Source organism: Etheostoma spectabile, unplaced genomic scaffold (assembly GCF_008692095.1).
Source record: "Etheostoma spectabile isolate EspeVRDwgs_2016 unplaced genomic scaffold, UIUC_Espe_1.0 scaffold00002529, whole genome shotgun sequence".
Taxonomy (NCBI): domain Eukaryota; kingdom Metazoa; phylum Chordata; class Actinopteri; order Perciformes; family Percidae; genus Etheostoma; species Etheostoma spectabile.
In genome coordinates, this window is record NW_022602910.1 from 121,434 (window position 1) to 144,566 (window position 23,133).

At 39.4% G+C, this 23,133-nt stretch overlaps 1 long non-coding RNA gene across 1 annotated transcript; it reads right to left on the bottom strand.

Moving 5' to 3' along the window:
• Window positions 1-1,964: 1,964 nt before the first annotated feature.
• LOC116675971 (uncharacterized) lies at window positions 1,965-21,217 on the bottom strand. The gene is made up of 3 exons (XR_004328570.1): window positions 21,114-21,217; window positions 19,893-19,897; window positions 1,965-1,975 (listed from the first exon to the last, which is right to left on the bottom strand). It is a non-coding gene; the product is annotated as an uncharacterized LOC116675971 (long non-coding RNA).
• Between the last annotated feature and the right edge of the window lie 1,916 nt (window positions 21,218-23,133).

The following is a 23,133-nucleotide window of genomic DNA, read 5'->3' on the forward strand; positions in this document are numbered from 1 at the left end:
AACTCTACGTCATCCTGGTGTTCTCCTGATGAGCTGATAACATGCAACAAACCACAAGAGCCACAGGGAAAAGTGAGAGGGAGTTCTCCTGTCATTGAGGCATGGGAGGGGAGGGGATCCTAACCACTATAATGACGCAACCCAGGGTTTTCTCTTTATTGGCTTGGGGAATCCTACACAGACGCCTACAGAGAAACCTTTTCAACAGGCGTGTGGCAACCAGTCTGCCGCCTACACCATCTGACTACAAGACTGTACATGTTTTTCTTTAACTAGCTTGCTCCCTTGCTTGTAGTGAGCTATGGAGGATCAATGCAGACAAAACTAATAATTAAGGTAAAATATGAAATAAACTCATGGTAAAGCATGAAGTGTACAAGGTAGGGCACCAAGTGCTGAGGGGGAACCAAAAATAGTCTAATGAGAAATCATCAGTCATAATAATGATAATGACAATATTATTTCAGTATGGAAATATTAGGCACTTTTTAGGCATGTACTGTATATCACAAAACAGGCAGAACAAGAGTTGTTCAAGAAAGTAGTTATGTGCCCCCCGGTCATTTAAGAACGCATATTTTGGCATTTGCAATGTCCAATAAACCCAGACCATCTTTAGGATTGTCATTTAGTATAATTCAGCAGAATATAGGCAACAGTCTCTCACACAAATTAGTTGAGTTGTCGGATTTGCAGTGGGACAGAAAATGGCTCTTGATAATGTGAACTGTTACTGTAAAGTTTTACTGCGACAGAGGACTATGGTTACCTGGTCCTTAAATCTCTGCAGGGTAAATCCAGACAGCTAGCTAGACTATCTGTCCAATCAGAGTTTTCTGTTGATGAATAAAACTACTTCTGAACGTACACATGTTCCACCAAAACAACTTCCTTCCTGAGACTATTTAGCAGAGGAACCGTGGCTCCGTCCGGAGCTTAGCAAGACGATTGTGATTGGTTTAAAGAAATACCAATAAACCAGAGGATGTTTTTCTCCCATCCCAAAATGCTGTGTGGACTAGCCAGACCTTCCTATGCAGTGCTGTGGAGGAAGGTCTGGTAATGCAAGACTAATTCATCATTAAATATTGCTTTCCTTAAGCTTTTGATGGCCACTGATGACATCATGTCACAATTATAGATGTCTGGATTAATTTCTTTTTAACTTTTTTGCTTACAGAAGTGAGTCACTGTTAATCCTTTCTTCTTGTTTTCACTTCCCACCTGGCATTGCTCAACAACCAGCTTTGTCACTTTGCTTCCAACATGCTCTGTTGGCAAGCCAAAACACATCATGACAACATACAGTGAATACAAGGATAGTAGCAGAATAACTGAAGCAAGAGTATGTGGGCTGCTGTGATAAGCTTGCTGCTATTAAACCACGCATTGGCATTTTATCCAGGCGGTGTCATGATTTTGTTGTTGTTATATTGTTATGTTGTATTTGGGTATCCTGGGGGAAGACCTTGGATGCTTTGTCGCTTTTGCATAATTAATAGCAAACAGGTTGGTGTATGGAGGAAGTATGAGAGGGCAGGACAGCAGGAACAAAAGATGGTCACACACCGCATGGAAAGTATATATTCCACACTGTTGTGGTTTGCATGGTCGGGTTCTCTCATCTATTTCAAGGACGTAAATAGGGATTCCCTACACACACACACACACACACACACACACACACACACAAACACACACACACACACACACACACGCACACACACACAGACACACCCGTTTGGGCAACCAGACACAGAAATGTTGTTTGGTCTTTGAGTCACGTGGATTGGAACTTTCTCCGGGTGTTCCTGATAGAAATTAAATAATTTAAATCATCATTCTGTTTGAATAGCATTTGCTATGGGCTCATGGGAATTTCAGGAATAACGTTTTTGCAAATGCACATAAGCTACATATGTTCACATTCCAATGATAAAGCCCTCTAGCTGCTGTTGAAACTTTGACGACACTTCTTCATTTTCCCCACATTTCCCCATCAATACATGTGGATTTGTGAGTGGGATGTCCTCCTTTCTGGTATACATGTCACTGCCTCTGCGGAATTATTTGTATCCCCATACATTTTGAAAAACAAAACGTAGTCAAACACACCCGAGGAACAAATGAGCGTTTCCTGGGTATTTTGTTTTTGCCGCCTCTCTCCAGTTTGAAAGTGCTGTGTTTATGTTGACACAATTGTTTGTAGGCCTGAAGCTTTTTAATTCAGTTTGGAACTACAGTGTCGTTCAATACAATCATTCCAGAATTATGAATCCAAAAAAAAGTCTGGGAATCACCAACTTCATTAGGGTATACATCTTCAGGGAAACTAGAATGTTTGTTAAAATAAATAAATGGCAGTCCATCTTGTAGATGATGAAATATTTCACAGAATAAAAGAAAAGTTTGACCTTCTGATGGCACTGGAAGAAGAGTCAGGTGATCAATGCAGTCAGTAGGATTCCTCAAAAATGTCTATACAAAATGCCACAGTAATCCGTCAAATGGTTGTTGAGAATTCTGACCCAAAGTGGTGAACCGACCAACAGCACGGCATTGCTATTAAAAGAGCCTTACTGCTAGCATGGATAAAAACAATAGCAAATTTACATACAGAATTCAATGTAATACCTAAGAGTCACCCCCATGCTAGTATCTATAGATAGGCATAATCTTAAGATCATGTGACTCAAGCAGGGATGATTCCAGGATTTTATAAAAGGGGTTCACAAAGTCTAAATAAAGTACACATTTTCTAAAAGTTATCATGGAAACAGTAATTGGTCATGTGACTAGGGCTGAGACCATATCACATACCATGTAAAAATAAGGTGCAATGCACTTACAATAAACTTCTCTCAAACTTCAACAGAGAAAACCTTGCTGTATACAGGAAATAAAATGCAGTTAATTTTCTACAGCAACAAGTGCTCTACAGTGAGTTCAGTATGTTTCTTCTTCTAAACCGGCCTCAGTTTTTTTACACAGTTGCATGAAAAATTCATATTAATATGGAGGGGGGGCAGCTCGGACCGGGACAGGAGCAGACTCAATAGACTGATCCGGAGAGCGAGCTCTGTCCTGGACTGTCCTCTGGACCCCATAGAGGAAGTAGGGGAGAGGAGGATGTTAGCCAAGCTGACATCCATCATGGACAACACCTCTCACCCCCTACATGACACTGTGGGGTCCCTGAGCAGCTCCTTCAGCAGCAGACTGATACACCCACGGTGTAAGAAGGAGAGGTACCGCAGGTCCTTCATCCCGGCCGCTGTCAGACTCTACAACACCTGCTCTACCTGATAGTGTTGTAGTTTCTGTTACTGTTTTTCTCCCATCTACATCACACACTTTCTGTTTATCTTTAATATTGGTATTTATATTATTTTATTACAAGTACTTACTTTTCAATATTTATGGTCTCAGGTTAATATAATTTAAATTATGCTACCGACTCTTGCTTCTTTGCTCTAATTACACATTCAACTTAACTTAATTTTTAACGTCACTTACACCGCAATATTGTTTCTCTTATCATGGCAACCGCACTTTAAAATTCCTTTTGTTTGACGGCATTTTACTTACTCAGTCTACCATATTTTCATTGTCTATTTCTTGCCTGTATTTCTTGCCTTGTATTTCTTGCCTTGTATTTCCTTCGTGCTTACTTGTTTGTGTGTTATTGTTTTGTTTTTCTGTTTTTTTGCTGTTGCTGCTATGCTGCTACTTGTAACGACAGAATTTCCCCGTCGTGGGATAAATAAAGTATAATCTAATCTAATCTAATCTATGAAAGTGTAATTTGTCTTATCCAGAAGGGCTTCAATTTTACTAGCGGTAATAGTAGTCTCGCATTGCCAGCTCTATCATTCTAGCTCTACATATAGAGTAAGTTATGGCTACACCCATACATTTTAGGATAGGAGGATAAAACTCTCTGGGTTGTTTGCATTTCTTTAAACCAATCACCAATCATGGTCTTGGGTAAAGCTACGCTCCAGACGCAGCAACGGTGGCTCTGCTAAATAGTCTCAGGAAGAAACTTTGCACCCTGAAGAAGAAAGGGTTAGGGCAGCTGAGCAGACAGAGAGCAGTTTGGTAACTTGTTGCTCTCTTTAATATAACCAATGTAAGCTGCTCTGTTTAGGTTACAAAACGTACACGCAGGCTGAAATTCAACCGTGCAGTTTTGTCGGAATTAAGCTATAAGCCGAAGGAAAGGACGCTAGCTGCTAGGCTAATGTGCAATGGTAAACAAGTTCTGTTGATGGGTCTCCTGCATTTTGACGGGCTGTAATGTTGATTTGCAGCACTTCAACACATGTTTGTTTTACACTTGGCAAAACGTGACGTCCTGCGGGTCTGCTTGCGTCCATTTTGCGCGTTCATCATGCCTAGTTTAATACTTCTGGATTTGGCTACTAGTGAATGTTAAAAATGTTAAAAACGTAACATTTTAAACAAAAACCCTTTAAATGTTTGGGCTAGTAAGTTGATGTCCCCCAAAAAATGTCCTGTTTCCTGTTCCTGAATAATTTTAATTTGAAAGTCCAGATTGTGACTTAATTTCTTGACACCCTTATCACCAAATGTATTCAGATTCCTGGTCTACCTAGGTCAGGGGTGTCAAACTCATTTTAGTTCAGGGGCCGCACACAGCCTAATTTGATGCCAAGTGGGCCGGACCATTAAAATCATAGCACAGCTCATCATAGCTATAAAAAACAACAAATCCATGTGTTTCCCTTTGTTTTAGTGGAAAGAAGTAAATGCTAATGCAATTTGTTAGAAATTATGTAGGTGGCTTTTACCGTAAGGGGACCAGATTTCTCATACAAAATCCGGGGACATTTTCAGCTCAGAAGCGTATATAGGCCTATCTCCAAAACACATCATGTTTTTGATTTTTGTAAAACTTAAAATGGGGACACTAGACCTAGAGCTGAGTATCGGATACAAGATAAACTATTGAGGAAATATTTTCCTTTGACATTGATGCAGTATTAAACGAGATTGCTGCAGTCGGCAGAAACAAGCTACAATGGAAGTTAATAGGATAATTGTCCAGCTTGTATTTACGTTCATAAAAGTGCTCGTTTTGCTTCTGACAGACTCAGATTAATGTTCTAAGTGTCTGATAACATTATGGGAAGGCTTTCTAAGGAGGTTGACCTTTCTGTTAAAGATTAAGATCCTTTTTTTAAACATAAAAAACCCACCAGACTCCATGTAAATAATCAGTCATTTTAGCATCGTAAAACACGGCTTTCTAAAACCACTCCTTGAGACCTGAGCAGCGCTGCTCGATCGGCTCCGTTTGGTCAGTTTTCTTTCCCTCATTCCAATTTTGGGTCTGTCAGTCACAGTGAAAACCGGGGACAGGTCCAGGGACAGATCCAGCCGGGGACGTCTGGTCACCGTATTTTACCGCTGCTTCACTGACCTCTCCGCTCCGAGTGAAAACGGACTGCTGTTTCTTCAGACCCACCAGCAACTCATCTATCTGCTCTCGTCTCAGTTGTCCTTGCAGGCTGTCGTATTTTTCACCATGCTGAGGGTCATAGTGGCGCCGAATATTATATTTCTTAAACACCGACAGGTGAATAAATAGGAATCTGTCCATTTACCTTGGAAAACTCTACACTCAATATCCACTTTTCTCCTTTTTGACAAAGACATTTTGGCTAATGAGGGTGTAAAGGTGAGTACAAAAGTTAGTAGATGTGTCGTAGTAATCATTGAACATTAGCTGTGTCTGTCTCAGCATTGTTTTTTCTTCTTCTTTCATCTGCTCCATGTCTAAAACAGTGCGCCCCTAGTGGACAATTTAGGAATAGCAGCTTATTAAAAAAATTCTAGCTCATGTCTCATTGCAATTTTTAACTTTCAGATTTATTCTGCGGGCCAGATAAAACCCCTTGGCGGGCCGGTTCAGGCCCGCGGGCCGTACGTTTGACACCCCTGACCTAGGTCATACATGTTGGCAAATTACTTTCTGCAACAGTATCCGTAAGGGTGTGGTGTAAACATGTCTCCACAGACAGTGACCAATCAGTTACCTAATACCTAAAACTAACCATTTTTCTTATGAAGCTTGTTATCAGAACTATATGGCACAGCAGGAAGCTCTAACATTACCTTGGAGATGGACATCACAGCAAAACTAGCAAACTGCTAAAGCATTCTGTTTTAAAGAAGTGGACATAGCTTCTGGGTCTAAAAAGCAGCACAACCTGCATGCTGTTATTGGCTGGGGGTTACACACCCACGTGGGACCTAAAAGCTTTTTGCTGACGCCCGTAAACGTCCTGCACGTACAAAAATAAGAAGAAAAGAGAAAATCCACGCAGATGGCACGGCCTCTGCACTGTAAAGAATTTTCATGTAAATTAACAGTAAAGTGCTGTAAGCAGAGATGCCAGCACTTTGTTATTAAACAATATTCATACTGTTAAATGACTTTACAGCCTGTTACTGTAAATATCAAACAACACATTTCTCATGTTTTTACACTTTACAATAAAACACTGGCAGCAGACACCTGCAATACACTGCATTCCTACATACTATATGATTACATAATAAAAAAGGAAAATGTAGTATATTTGTGTGATTATTTGAATTTACAGTCACATTCTTGTTAGGGGGTTGCCAGTAGATTACTTTAAATTCCAACGTTTTACTGTAGGCAGGCGTAATTGATAATAAAACAAGCAAATTTAGCAGTTTAAAACATTAAAAACAGCAATCTCTAATGCAATTTACTTTATAACCTTATTGTTTTGTAGGCTGCAGAAATCTGCATTATTGTGATTAATTATAAACATTAGGCAATAAACAATTTTGAAACACTTTTATTTAAAAACAACGGAAAACTTGGATGACCCAGAGAAACTAACCAAAAGAGACTTTTGATTAGCCAAATGCCAGACTGCCTCTGACCAAACAAGAGAAAAAACTGATGCACAAGTCATTATGAGTCATTTATTTTACTAAACTTGAAGTGGACTCTCCAACTTAGTGACATTTGTAGACATATTTTACCAATGATTGACCAAAATATTTTCTGTTTATACGGTACTACTGATCACTTCATCATATCTATTTTCAGTACTCAAAACTATTGAATCACAATACTTCTAGAATTGCAATACATGAAAATGCAATACAAATCCAATCAGCACCACTTTATCAAAGGCAAGCAAATCTGGACACAAGCATATCGTCCCAGCCCCAGTAAGAAGTTTTTGTAACTGTGTGTTGGACCATTTTAAGAACATACACCAGAAAGAACCTTTTGAAAATATGCATTAATAGCATTTACAATGTAATAACATTTGGGAAACAACTATGGATTATAGGCTTTGTGGTAGGCTCTTCCCTCCTAAAACAGTCCAATGAGGGAGGCATGTTTACCATTTTTTAAAGTGATGTCAGCTCACTGACCTATATGAAGTCCCATTCAAAAGGAAAGGAGGTTCTTCAGTAGTGTTTGCATTCACTTTGTCCGTCTTCTCTGGACCATCACTCCATTCTAGGAGACAAACTTGCCCCAGAAGTCTGTTGATCCTCTCTCTGGATTGATACCAATAAAGCACCTAAAATCTCAATAGTACAAAATCAAAGACTAAATGGGAAACTATTATGAACACTTTAGTCTTAAAAGGATGGTTTGGGTTTTATAACATAAGGTTTTATGAGCTACTAACCAGTACTGATATCATGAGGTATTTTTTTGTCATTCTGCACCTAATTTTCCTATCAGACAATTAACCTATTACACCTCTAATCAATTTTTTTGTGATCAAATTTTTGTTTTTAGTTTCAGAAAAAAAATGTATACATAACATTCATGAACAGTTACCAACAACACACTGGAACGTGTCCCAGGGCCACAAAATCCCAGAGAGGAAAAACGGGAGGGAGGGAGGCAAAACAACACATGCAGAAACAGACAGACACAAACAGACGGACACAAGACAAGGGCCCAATCACATACGCAAACAAAAGAAAAGGCTACAGCATTGCCTTTAAGTACTCAGCAATGCTGTGCCAAGTCTCCAAAGTCTTCTCCGGGGCTCTAGCCATACAAGCGGTCGAAAGTGCCATGCACGTGACATCCAAAAAAGAAAGCATGCATGAACAAACAAATAAGTCCAGCTATAAGTTCAGCAAACACAGCATGTTTTTGAGCTTTAGAGAGCTGAAAGGCTGACAGGTCATTCATAATCACAACAGTGACGGTAACAGGCACAGTATTATTAATCAAAGTGGAAATTTTGGATGCAATATTGTTCCAGAACTGACCAACAAGAGAGCACTCCCAGAACATAAGAAATGTACCTTGTGCTTTTATTGGGCAGAAAGTGCATAAAAGGCGGTTAATTATTTTCATGTAATGCAATTTCACGGGGGTGAGATATGTCCTTTGTATGAAATTATGGTGAATCTACGAATGATCTGGATTGGATTGCTTGAATCTAAGACCATAGACTATGCCATTCGAGAGCGAGATCTGGGCAATCACATGCCCAGAAACTTTGGCAAAGAGTACGTCTTGGAGTGAACAAGGCTCTGTCATAGCACCCGCAAGGTACGCCAGCAGACAGACAACTCTGGGCCAAGTGAGAAGGGGTCTTAACACAAATGACAAAAATAATGTTTAAAGTTGGGAACTGAAAGGCCACCATCCTCTTTCTTCCTCTGTAGAGTAGACATCTTAAGTTGTGGCGGCTTGCCTTTCCAGATAAATTTCGGTACTGTTGATTGTAATTTGCGCCAGTAGCCAGCAGGAGGGAGGAGAGGTAACATAGAGCTCATAAAATTGACCCTGGGTAAAACATTAATTTTAACCACTGAGATACGGGCTTGAGTAGACATGGGGAGACATATCCATTTTTCTCCATATCCTTCAAAACACTGTTCAGAGCAACAGAATAGTTATGTTTAATGATATGGTTTAAGCAGGGGAAGACCACACTGCCTAAATATTTAAACTGCTTTACAATGGGGATGTCGGCAGAGATGGTTGAGTTGCGGGTCAGTTTTAAATGAAGTAGACTTTGCCCAGTTAATTTTAAAGCCTGATAAGCTTCCATACTCCTTGCATAATGGACACAAGGTGAAGAAGAGACTAATAAAGGTTCACTAAAAAGACCAAAACATCATTCGCAAAAAACTGAGAGATGATTTTCTGTACAACAAATGCATGTTGGTGAAACCATAATCGATTGACGAATGGCTTGAGCCAGCGGCTCTAGAGAGAGGACAAATAGTCAAGGACTCAAGGGGCAACCTTGGCGGGAAGATCTAGGGATTGGAAATAAAGAGGAGGAGGTGCGTCCAGATAAAACTCTGGCTGAGGGATTAGAATATAATACCAATGAAAGTTTTACCAAAGCCCATCACCTCTAAGACTGACCATAAAAATGGCCACTCTGGTCTGTCAAAGGCTTTCATTGCGTCAAGAGAAAGAAGTGACATTGGGGTCTTACAGTCCTCCGCCGCAGTAACAATGTGAAGAAGGCGTCTAACATTATCTGCTGCCAGTCTCGTTTTTTATGAATCTTGTTTGGTCAGGGCTAACTAATTTTGACATATGAGACTCTAAATGGCGAGCTAGGAGCTTTGCAAAGATATTCATGTCAGGGTTAAGCAGGCTCAGAGGCCTAAAGCTAGAACACTCTATAGGATCTGTTTCCTTTTTCAGGAGTATGGAAATCAAGGCTGTGTTAACATCCATTAAGAATTCACCCTTTTCAATAAAGAAGTTAATCATGTCAAGAAGAAAAGGGCCCAGCTGTTCCAAAAAAGTTGCATAAAATTCAGGGGGAATCCCATCAAAGCCTGTTGATTTTAGTTTTTTGAATATTCTGTACTGCCAGTCTTAATTCCCCAACAGAAATTAATCTGTCCAAGCTAATTGATTCCTCTGCTGATAACTGAGGCAAGTCAAGCTGATTTAACCAGCTGTCACACTGAGATTTTTCCACCGTAAACTCAAAATTTATATAGATTGGAATAAAATGTCTGAAAGGATTTATTTATTTCAACAGGGTAAGTTCTAATATTACCATCTGAGGATTTAAAAGTGGGAATATCTGCAAAATAATCACTGTATCTTAAGCTTATTGCAAGAAGGTGACTAGGTCTAGCACCATGAGGTAATAGCGTTGCCTTGCTCTATGGATAAGGAGTTTAGATTTCTAGGCTATAAGAAGATAGCAAAGCGTTTTTAGATGCTAATATCTTCTGTTTGGAATGTATTTAAGAAATGGCAGTCATCAGGTACAGTGGAAGTTAAAGCAAGATCTGGAAGACCAAGACAAATATTACACGGAAAAGCAAGTCAAAACCCACATTTAACTGCACGATCCATCCAGAAAGACCTGGCATAAACTGGATTGGGTGCTACACCATTCCACTATAAAGAGATACTCGTACAAACCTCTTCTACGTCCTCACCTAAAAAATCAGCGTTTGAAGTTTGCAAATGAACATATTGACCAGCCTGATGCATTGTGGGAACAAGTTCTGTGGACCAATGAGGTTAAAGTACAACTTTTTGGCCGGAATGAGCAAAGGTACGTTTGGAGAAGAGAGGGCACAGAAATAAATGAGAAGAACCTCTGTCCAACTGTTGAGCATGGGGGTGGATCAATCATGCTTTGGGGTTGTATTGCAGCCAGTGGCACGGGGAACATTTCTCGAGTAGAAGGAAAAATAGATTAAATAAAATTTCAGCAAATTTTGGATGCTCACTTAATACCGTATACCTTAATACCAGATGATGGTTTCTACAAATGGATAATGATTCTTAACACACCTCAAAATGCATGGTGGATGACATCAAGAGAGGTAAACTGAAGGTTTTGCCATGACCTTCACAATCTCCTGACCTTAACATAATTGAAAATCTATGGATAGACCTTAAAAGAGCAGTGCGTGACAGACAGCCAAGAAATCTCAAAGAACTGTTAGACTTTTGGAAGGAAGAATGGGCGAAGATACCCCAAACCAGAATTGAATGACTCTTGACTGGCTACAAGAAGCGTTTCCAAGCTGTGATACTTGCCAAAGGGGGCAGTACAGGGTATTAACTCTGCAGGGTGCCCAAACATTTGGAGACGCCATATTTTTGTTTTCTGTTATTTTGAAAGTGTAGGTGAGGGAAATTAAATCTAACTTCTTGTGACATATAATACGAATGTCTAATCAACCTGTTGCGGTAAGCGTACCTGACTCATTTCCGTTTCCTGTGCTTGTGTGTTGGTAGCGTGTTGCTGCCCACTGAATACCAGTTCAATTTATTAGATTTGCTAGTACAGCGGCTAACTGTCCGCTAAACACCTATTCTTATAGTAGTTCTGCCAAAGCACTCACAGTTCTTTACATTTTCAGTGACTTTCGTCAAATAACAGTTTTTGAACTTCGTAGCTAACGCCACCGTACATTAGCTTCGCTGTTAGCGACTTTAGCTTAGCAGTTAGCCTTATCTGGTTAAGTGACTTGAACTTGAGATAAGTGTTGTGCATTAAACTACATTTGCTTTGCTTAGAGCTTGCATCAACGGGGATTAGGCATAAGCATTTGTTTTACATTTTTCAGTGACTTTTGTTAAATAACATTTGTTTTGAAAGCTTGGTAGCTAACGCTACCGTACTTTAGCTGAGCACTTAGCCATGTCGTCTCTCTCTCCTACTTTCTCTTGCTTGATGTGTGAGATGTTTAGTTACTCCTCTGCATCCTTTAGCGGCAATGGTATGTGTAACAAGTGTAGTTTATTTATAGACATGGAGGCGAGGCTTAGTGAGTTAGAAGTCTGGATCTGCACCACGATAGATCAGTCGTTAGTTACTGTAGCTAACCACCCCCCGTGGTCGGTGTGGGCCGGCCTGAGCCTGAGTTAGCCTCTGGTAGCCGTCTCCCGGCTACTCCTGAGTAGCCAGGAAAATGTGCCTGGGTGACTGTTCGAGGCAGAAATAGTCGTAAGCTTTCAAAGGCCACGGACCACCACCAGCCTGTTCACGTTTCTAACAGATTTTCCCCACTCAGCAACACACCCACCGAGAAACCAACTCGGATTATCTGGCAGTCTTTTTGGGGAGGACCTGGTCTGATTCGCAGAGATGGCATTCATCCCACATGGAATGGAGCAACTCTCATTTCTAGAAATCTTGAAAAGTTTAACTAGTGGACCTAATCCTTGAAAATCCAGAGTTGGGACCAAGAGGTAGAGTGGCAGTCTACCACACTTTTCTGCTCCTCCATTCCAGGAGTTACCTAGTCTGCCCCCCAACTATTGAAATTATTTAAATCAAAGGTAAACAGAAGAGGAGCTTTGTGTAACCAGGCCCAATGGAGGGCTTAGCCAAAGTTAGCATATTTTGACAACGCCACCTTGGGTCGTTCACCCAAAGAGTTTAACATATGAATTTGATTATCAACAATCCCAGGGATTCCCATTACGCAGGCAAGGCCACAGAGAGATCAGAGGCGTGGTTAAGTTTAACTATGCAAAATGATTTATTGTAACAAAAAACAACATTTATTTAAACATTAACTATAAAAGAACAAATAATAAACACAACTAATGCAATGAGGAAAACAAAAGACACAAATATTTAGGGCCCGGGAGAAATTAAGTTGGTCTGGTGAAAGTATTTAATGAATTTAAAAAGAGCTAATTAAAACAACTGGTTGCTACAGTGTTAACAAGTGGATTATTACAAGTGGTCTTTATTAACAGGCTATGTACCACAGTAGTTTAAAGTAGTTGTAATTAAACCTCTTCTGAAAAAAACCCAACCTTGATCCAGTCTCCACATTTAAGAGTAGGCTTAAGACTTTCCTTTTTGATAAAGCTTATAGTTAGGGCATATAATTGAATATTGTTAGGGAGTGAGGAGTTGCAGCGTCCGCCTAACCCGACCCACCTGCTTCTCGTCAAAGTTGTCAGATCTATCAATCATATAATCAAGAATATAATAAAACTAAAGGGAGACTTGGCATACAGCCCGATCCGGTTGGGGAGAGTGCTAGCCTGACCAGGCCCCTCTCTTAACCCTGTCTCTCTTGGTTATGCTTTGATAAAGCTTAAAGTTAGGGCATAGAATTGAATATTGTTAGGGAGTGAGGAGTCGCAGCGTCCGCCTAATTCGGCCCACCTGCTTCTCGTCATAGTTGTCAGATCTATCTATCATATAATCAAGAATATAATAAAACTAGAGGGAGACTTGGCATACAGCCCGATCCGGTTGGGGAGAGTTCTAGCCCGACCAGGCTCCTCTCTTTACCCTGTCTCTCTTAGTTATGCTTTGATAAAGCTTATAGTAAGGGCATAGAATTGAATATTGTTAGGGAGTGAGGAGTCGCAGCGTCCGCCTAACTCGGCCCACCTGCTTCTCGTCATAGTTGTCAGATCGATCTATCATATAATCAAGAATATAATAAAACTAGAGGGAGACTCGGCATACAGCCCGATACAGTTGGGGAGAGTTCTAGCCTAACCAGGCTCCTCTCTTTACCCTGTCTTTACCCCTCTTAGTTATGCTGTAATAGTTTTAGACAGCTGGAGACTTCCTTTGACACACTGAGCTCCTCTCTCCTCTATCTTTCTATCTTTCCATTTATGTACATCCATGTCCCAGAATTTTTTTTTTCCCCAGCATGTTCCCTCGGATCCGAGAGGCTCCAAAATCCTGGTAGCAGCTGTCGCCATGGTCCCGCTACACGTTTTGCGATGCCATGTTCATCTTGCTACACTCTGCTGTGCCCTGCCACTTCCTGCTGTGCCTTGTAATGCCGAACAGTGCCCTGCTATGCCATGAACTACTGCAAAGAACTGCTACAAACTACTATTTTTTCTATTTTTTTTATTTCCACTCTTCATTCTAACCCCAACCGGCCCGTCAGACACCGCTTACCAAGAGCCTGGGTCTGTCCGAGGTTTCTGCCTAAAAGGAAGTTTTTCCTCGCCACTGTTGCTTGCTCTGGAGGAAACTACTAGAACTGTTGGGTCCTTGTAAATTCTGGAGTGTGGTCTAGACCTACTCTATCTGTAAAGTGTCTCGAGATAACTGTTGTTATGAATTGATACTATAAATATAATTGAATTGAATTTAGTTGAATTAAAGGAACTGCTCTAAGCTGGTTTAAGTCTTATTTATCAGATCGATCTTAGTTTGTTCATGTTAACGATGAATCTTCCATGCACGCCAAAGTCAGTCATGGAGTCCCACAAGCATCTGTGCTCGGTCCAATCCTGTTCACTTTATAAATGCTTTGTTTAGGTAATGTTATCAGGAAACACTCCATAAACTTTCATTGTTATGCAGATGATACTCAATTATATCTATTGATCAAGCCGGATGAAACTAATTAGTTAGCTAAACTTCAAATGTGCCTTCAGGATATTTAAACCTGGATGACCTGTAATTTTCTAATGTTAAACTCAGATAAAACTGAAGTTATTGCTCTGGGGCCCAAGCACCTCCGTGACGCATTATCAAAAGAGATAGTTACTCTGGATGGCATCACCCTGGCCTCCAGCCTCACTGTGAGGAATCTTGGAGTTATCTTTGATCAGGGCATGTCCTTTAATTCCAACATAAAGCAAATTTCAAGGATTGCCTTTTTTCACCTACGTAATATTGCAAAAATCAGGACTATCCTGTTTAAAAATGATGCAGAAAAACTAGTCCATGCATTTGTTACTTCTAGGCTGGATTACTGCAATTCTTTATTATCAGGCTGTTCAAAAAAGTCTATAAAGACACTTCAGCTAATCCAGAATGCCGCAGCACGTGTTCTGACAGGAACCAGGAAAAGAGATCACATTTCTCCTGTTTTAGCTTCTCTTAGAATAGAATTTAAAATCCTTCTTCTCACCTACAAAGCTCTTCATGGTCAGGCACCATCTTATCTTAAAGAGCTCATAGTACCTTACAACCCTACAAGAGCACTGCGCTCCCAGAATTCAGGGTTACTTGTGGTTCCTAAAGTCTCCAAAAGTAGAATGGGAGCCAGAGCGTTCAGCTATCAGGCTCCTATCCTGTGGAACCAGGTTCCAGTTTGGGTTCAGGAGGCAGACACCATCTCCACATTTAAGAGTAGGCTTAAGACTTTCCTCTTTGATAGAGCTTATAGTTAGGGCTGGCTCAGGAAAGTCCTGAACCATCCCTTAGTTACGCCGCTATAGGCCTAGACTGCTGGGGGGACTTCCCATGATGCACTGAGCACCTCTAAAATTGATTTGAATTGAGTAAAGTTAAGAAGTGAGTAGTCGCAGCGTCTGCCTAACCCGGCCCACCTGCTTCTCGTCATAGTTGTCAGATTTATCTATCATATAATCAATAATATGATAAAATGTGAAATGCTTGTTACTAACCTGGCTCTGAGGAGTCATTCCCTGGAGTCTTTTAGTTCTTTTTTGCCCAGCATGTTTTCTTGGATCAGGGAGGCTCCAAAATCATGGTTGCAGCTGTCGCCATGGTCCCGCTACACGTTCTGCGATGCCATGTTACATCCTGCCACGATCTGCGGTGCCCTTGTAATGCTGCACAGTGCCCTACTATGCCATGAACTACCACAAAGAACTACTAAAAACTACTATTTTTTGGGACTGTCATTGCCACTCTTCATTTTAACCCCAACCGGTTGTCAGACACCTCCTACCAAGAGCCTGGGTCTGTCCGAGGTGTCTTCTTAAAGGGGAGTTTTTCCTTGCCACTGTCGCACTGTTGCTTGCTCTGGAGGGAACTACTAGAACTGTTAGGTCCTTGTAAATTCTGGAGTATGGTCTAGACCTACTCTATCTGTAAAGTGTCTTGAGATAACTCTTGTTATGAATTTACACTACATTTAAAATTTAATTGAAATTGAATTAATCTGTCATTTGATGCCTTTTAGAGATTTTTCCATCTTTTCTTGGCTTCTTTATGCACATTAACACAAATTTTTACCTGGGGTGACCAAACTTTTGAACCCCAATGTATCTCTGAGTGGGGGATATAGTTGATGCTGTGCTTTTGGCAAGGTGTCTACATTCACAACTTACGGTAACCCCCCGGTAAAGCCAAATTATAGTTCACTTTTCAGCAATTTCCAAGCGTCTGAGAGGTTTTTGCTTTTTCTCCACCAGTCGGCATGATTCAGAGTCACGAAAGAACAACTCTCAGGGTCATTAACATGCTTACTGTATCAGCATTCACAAGGTGCTTTTCATTGACTATGGTTGAAAATTGGTACAGGGCAGAATATGAGGCTGATTCACATACGCACACTTATCTGTGTAATCTGTGATTTATAAAGGGAACATTGCTTACAGATGTGTGAGAGCTAACACTGCTAACTAAGATGATAACAAAATATGTACAGCTAACACAGTGATGTACAGGTAACAACTTAGAATCATATTTGCAAACAGAAAGGAAAGTTACTTTCCGATGGATACACAGGATCCTACTCCTGAACTATATCTATTCAGTATATATTTTGTAAACTATTTTTGGGGGCATTTTTTTTTACCTTTATTTATACAGACAGATGAAGACATGAAAGGGGAGAATGACATGCAGCAAAGGGCCACAGGTCGGAGTCACCAGGCACTTCTATTGGCTACATAGGTGATGGTTAGAGGCATCACTTTTGCATTAGTCTATACAATGTTTTTTATTGTTAAATCCTACAAATGATACCTTTTAAGTTAAGAAACTAATATTCATATTTGTTTTCAGAAGGTTGCATTTGTTATTTTGTTATTTGTTTTGTTATCTGAAAAAGATGAAGACCAAGTTTACTCTTACTGGAAACTCTTATTGAATGTATTTATTTTGATTTTTGTTATTTGAACTGTTATCACAACAATGCAAAAAATATTTACAAGTTTGGTTGCACTTTTGTATTAATGCCATCGCAAAATCAAGTATTTTGAGTTACATACACACAATATTTCCTAGACCTCCAATTTATAAAAGTCCATGATTTCTGTTTCATCCACTGAGTCTCACTTAAGCATAGGGTGTTCAGAGAACACACTGCGCAGCCATGCATCTCCCAAACATCTCCCCTTATTTTACACTGCATCCTTTTCTTTTTTAAGCCCTCAGTATCTGTTAAGGGTTTCTGGTAGGCATTTCCTCTTTTCTGCAGGGATGCTAGAGCATATTCAGTTTCGACAGGGCGTGACTCATTTTTCTAAAATGAAGAGGTGTTCTACTCTATGCATTGGCGTTGCATCAAAGCTTTTCAGAATCATGGTGCATGCCAAATGACTAAGTGCTAAATACAGGATTGAAAGAAGGATGAAAGTAGCACGTCTGATGAGGCAACTTTGTTTCTAAATTTAACCAGACTTACTGTAACCTTGCTGGTCCAGGTTTCTACATGCTTTGCATCTGCTGACTCACAAACTCTATTGTGGTTAAGCTTATATTTCAGCGTGGGTAATGTGAATGATGTGTGTGTGTGTGTGTGTGTGTGTGTGTGCATGTGTGTGTGTGTGTGTTTGTGTTTATATTACTATCTTTGTTTGAATGCTAAACGGTTATATATATATATATATATATATATATATATATATATATATATATATATATATATATACGGAGCAACAGGCGCCATGTAGCTTTTTCGGGCTGTGCCCGGCCACTAGGCACTCGCTAACGAGCCCGCAGTCTGGTCTTGGATCCAGACAGGGGCCACGGGCTTCCTCTGGGCAGGGTTACTCTATCTCCCTCCCACTGATTCCTACTGGGTTTTTGAACCATTCTTTGTCGGGCCCCTCACCTGAGACCACATTGCCATGGGAGACCCTACCAGGAGCACACAGCTCCAGACAACACAGCCCTCAGTTTCAAAGGGACACACAAACCTGTCCACCACGATAAGGTGATAAAAAACTGAGGAATTGGCATCTTAACTCCTTTCCATCACAGTAATATATATACACATAATATTATCTGCCCCTCCTTGCTTCTGTTCTACTGATGTGACATTTGGATCGTTCAGCTAATAGCATTTTTCAGAGTGCCTTTGTGGCCTTCTACCTTTACTACTCTTGCTATTATATGTAAAAAAGTAGTTATTTTATTTGAAGAGCTGTGCCTTGTTGGAAACGTCATATGTACATGTTTAATTAATAAGTGCATTTGGGTTTATACAGATTATCATGCAAAAGTTATTTTTCTTCATTAATCCAACAACAGCAATTTCTTCATTGTTGATTCATTTTTGGAGACACTTTATTTTACGTGTCCCTTAATTCCCCAAGAAGTTAACTATGCTGTAACTATAGTGACAATGTTACAAGACAGTTATTTGTTTGTTGTTGTTGGAATTTCCTGGAAAGAACTGCTACATTTTAAGACTAGAAAAACTGAAAGAAACCATCTTGAGTGAAATAAATTTTGTTTGGAGTCAAAGCTGCACTGATCAAATTGTTTATTTATTGACATCCAAAACCCAAAGATTACTATCCTAGAAGAAAACCAGCAAATATTCCAAGGCTAAAACCAAGGACGTTTTGGCATTTTTGCTTACAAAATTACTTTTCAATTATCAAAAAATTTTACTGGTTAATTCTCATTCGATCAACTAATCATCGTACAATTGGACCTACAGAATTTAAAAATAGATGTGCGTTTCCATTTTAATAATAAAAGAAAAATAAAATACAGGATCAAAATGCAAGTTAGCAAATCAAACTGCAAGTTAGCAAAAAGTCTACCAGACACTCAAAAATCTTTATCGTTTTTAGTCTGCTTACTGATTTTTCTGAGATCATCCATTGCAGGAACTTTTGAAGAGTTTCATATCCGTTCCTTTCTTTATTAATTTTAGCTAACTATGGGACATAAAATGAAGTGTAACTATAAATGTTTCCACTAAAAGTGTATTTACTCATTTTCAATTCACACAAAATTACCTTTAGCCATTTAAAAAAAAATGTAAGTACTTTGTCTTATTGAAGGGTGTTTATCATTCCAGCACCAAAATGAGTTTGCTGTAGATTGTCTGAAAAATGATGTCAAAAATCATCATGGTAGACGGGTGGAGCTCGGCACTGATACTGCAGAGCTCCCTTAACTTTCAATAGAAAGTGCCACATAATAGTAAAAATGTAAAGAAAAGTTTTGTAACATTTTGTCCTGAGCTTTATTTTATCCAGTAAACACATCTAATGGGCCTGAGTGCAGTATTTCCTTTTCGCTTTACTTCCCCAGTGTTACCATCTGTTCGCAGAGATACAATTTTAAATACTGTTCTTTTCTCATTGTTTTTTTTCTCTACATGATCTTGCCAATCCACACAGCAAAACTTCCAGTTGTGATGTAAATACTCCTATTTTTTCCCTCTCAACTTCATCTTAATTTTTCTGTTCACTGCCCACAATTTTGATTTGGAATGCATATTTATGCCCTACTAGACTTAAAACAAGCTTTTTGGATTCAATCCGTTAAACCCAAAAGAAGACATTTTGAATTTACTGTCAAATTGTCTGCAAGAAATCATCCCTACCACAGGCAATACAACTTGTTAACACTTCATCATTGAGTGTTTGATAAGACTCATAGACATCACAACTGCACTAAGTGCAACTTGCTCAAACACAGGTTTACTTACATCTTTATTAATACAATTCTAGTAGGTTGAACATTTTTATTCACCACTTGTAGGGCATTTTTGTTTTTATTCAATAGTAGTTCTTGTACTCTATCCTTCTATAGACCAATAGATTAATTACGTCCAGTATACTGGTAATGGATTGGAGTCCTGTTGGCTTCATCAGGGTAATAAAGGAGCTTTATCCTTGTGATATTCTTGTTACCATTGGAGGTCACTAAAACGCATTCTACAAAGCAGTAGGAGAGTTACGCACCATCACTCACACAGTCTAAAGGTTGCGGAATACTGAGCACATTTTTACTTCCGTAACAAGAAAGGGGCCCCAGGGGCCTCATTTAAAGTAAAAACAATGTAAAAATGTGCCCACTTTTCCGCAACCTTTTGCGTTCTACTTTTTAATATACAGTCTATGTTTTTTTCATTTACATGCAATATTTAGTTATCCCAGTCAAGTACAAACACTCAACAAACAATACGCTCGTTTGATTTACGCTGTTCTGAACTACCGCCAACTGGCACGCACACACAATCCTTCACAGCAGACTGCATTTCCAGAGGCTGAGTTTAGGGTTGAGTTGACTGAACGTTAATGTAAGAATAAAGTACCTGGTCAGATTAGATATTAGTCCTACTGTCATCTTCAAATTAAACAAGAAGACTCTAGAACTACAAGTCTAGAGACTTTTCGTTTAATTTGACGTAAGCAAGTTGCTTTACTCAAGGCCTCGTGTGTTGTGTTAAAGCAAAACCCACTACTTGGTAGCGTTCCAGGCAAAGTCACAAGCTGGCTAGCTAAACATTGTGCCATTGGCAGGATTCCGGTTTAGGCTAGCTAGCTAGCTAATGTAAATGTTAGGTAGCCACTAGCTAATATTGAGTGTTAGCGTTAAGTAGCCACCAGCTAACGTTAACGTTAGCTAGCCTTAACCCAAACTAGCAATAGCTGATATTGCTTTCCAGTCTGCGACATATTTTGGGCTTCATTTAATAAACATAACATGTGGTAGCACACAATTGTATGTGTATTGTTTTGATTACAATGTGCGGAATTACTTTACTTTAGTCCAGAAATGTAGCTTGCTAGCTTGTTAAGTATGAAAGCCAATGTCTTTCTGCAACCAGTTCTGCAACCAGCAGACTTTATTTATTCTAACAACTGCTGAATAAATGTGCAGTGTGCTTTAGAAAAGATGTAAATGCATGCAAGAAACCAAAATAATCTACAAATAGATAAAATGAATGTCAGGTAAATGGTAAATGTGGAAGACGTTTATGTCAATGCAAATCTGAAAACTTGAATGACTATTTTGCATGCATTTTATTTTGGCCTTTTTATATTCTAGTGCAGTTTTGGTTAATTGCAGTGGGTAGTAACTAACTATGACGTATCTTTACCAGCTGTCTCTATAACTACACTGGATAAAGGTATTCTTACCAGGTGACTCTAGAACTACTGAAGGTTTGTATATACTTAATTGTAATACAGAGGGTTTTCACCGACGTCACGTTCTGGGCAGTAAACCGGATGGGCGGCCATATTGGAGGCACTCGGTGTAAACAGCTGAACGGAGTACAGTGGAGTATTGTGCACTTTGTTCAAAATGCCTTGCACATGAAAAGCACAAAGTACAATCAAGGATAAAAAACACAAATTCCAAGACTTATTTCCATTTTGGTACTCATATTTTAATATTTAATCATAAAAATGCTGCAGTGAAACATGGAAAATCATCACAGATATCATGAGACATGTACAATAATATCTTAGGGTTTGCTGATAATTGTTACTAACAATTAGATTTGATTGTTTTTATGAAATTTAGAGATTGGAATATATTGGAATATGATTTTGCTTTACTGTTGAGTTTTAAAAAGTTATAATGTCTGAAGGAGCCAGGTTAGAAAATTATGCATACATCTGTCCCCATTTCCCCCCTCTTTTTAACATATGGAAAGGGGTTTCCTGCTATGCAACAAAAGGTGGTCTTCTGTCTCCTGTCCCCTGGGGTCTTGGTCTAGGCTGGGACAACACAATGTTGATTGGACTGTGTTGATGTTAAAGTTTCACATTTACACAACAGAACCATTTGCTCTGCAACCAAAAGGGACCCCCAAAGGTGCAGAAGGCAGGTTCTGATTGGACAGCAAAGATACACTCGACCTGCTGTCATGACAACAACGGACCAATGAGAAAGGATTTGAATGCTCCAGGGTAAAAGGAACAGCCATGCAGCGCATGAATGAGTGTGATCTAAGAAGTTTCATGACTGCTTTCACGTGACTCCATCAGGGAAGCGTGGATCAGTCCGAGGTCAGCTGCAGTGTTATTGTGTTTGTTTGTGTCTGATTGTCTTTGTCTTATCATCTTCATCACTGCTGTTGCATTAAACCTTTTCTTAATTCTCAATTTGACCTTCAGCCTCCTTTTCCTCAGAGATCCGAACGAACGCGATGTTAGTTATGAATTTACAACACTTTACTATATAATTATTCAAAATGTTGTAGTGAGTTACAAGAAAGTAATGACAGTAATTAAGACAATGTATATAATTATGTAGCTAACGCTACCAAGTATATGATACTCTGTATAAAGCTGCAATGCTTGATTGAGCGAATTATGATTTCTCTAACAATAGGTCTTAAATTGACTTAAAATGGCCTTAAGTGGCATTTAATTGAACTCTGTGACATCTTTGCTAAACTTCAATACTACTCAAAGCTACCACATAACAATCTGATCCTCTGTTTGGACCGGGAACAAAGAGTTATGCATCCTTCACATTACTATACAATAACTCAGTTTTATTCTCTCTGGTGTATTTTTCAGGTTTTCAATGACGACAATGCTGCAGCCATCCAAGAAGCTATTACTACATTTGCCCTCGGTATCTTTGTTGTCAGCAAAGCCAGGGATGGTCTCCCCAAGCTGGAACAGTCGTTGAGGGAGCATAGTATCCTGATCCATGAAATAACTAGCTTTCAATAATAAACATCTGCCTGACTCTATGGGAATTTAACATAGGGCGGTGTATACTTATGCCACCTGTATTTAATGGAAGAACATTTATTTATTTACAAGAAATTATTCATTCACAAAGAAAATTGGTGTCCTTAAAGGTTGGATTTTTCCTAATGTTTAAAACCCACCTCTTTTCTTTGGCTTTTAACACCAGGTAGAGGGATGATTTATGTGTATACCTTTACCATATGCCGGCAGTGCATTTTATTGTACCTTATATATGTGTGTGTATATGTATATATGTGTATATATATATATTATTATTATTGTATATATCTGTATTCGTGTAAGTGTGGCGTAAAACGGCAGTTACCGGTTAAAAAACGCCACAGAAGAAGACAAAAGGAGAAGGTGTCACGTTGTAACAAGTTTTATTCCCTGTCATGAACTTGGTCTAGCACAAGAAAACACAAAAACAGACGGAGAAAGAGATTTACACAAATGATGGATAGCATCTGTTTGAGCCTTCATCAAACTAAACAAGA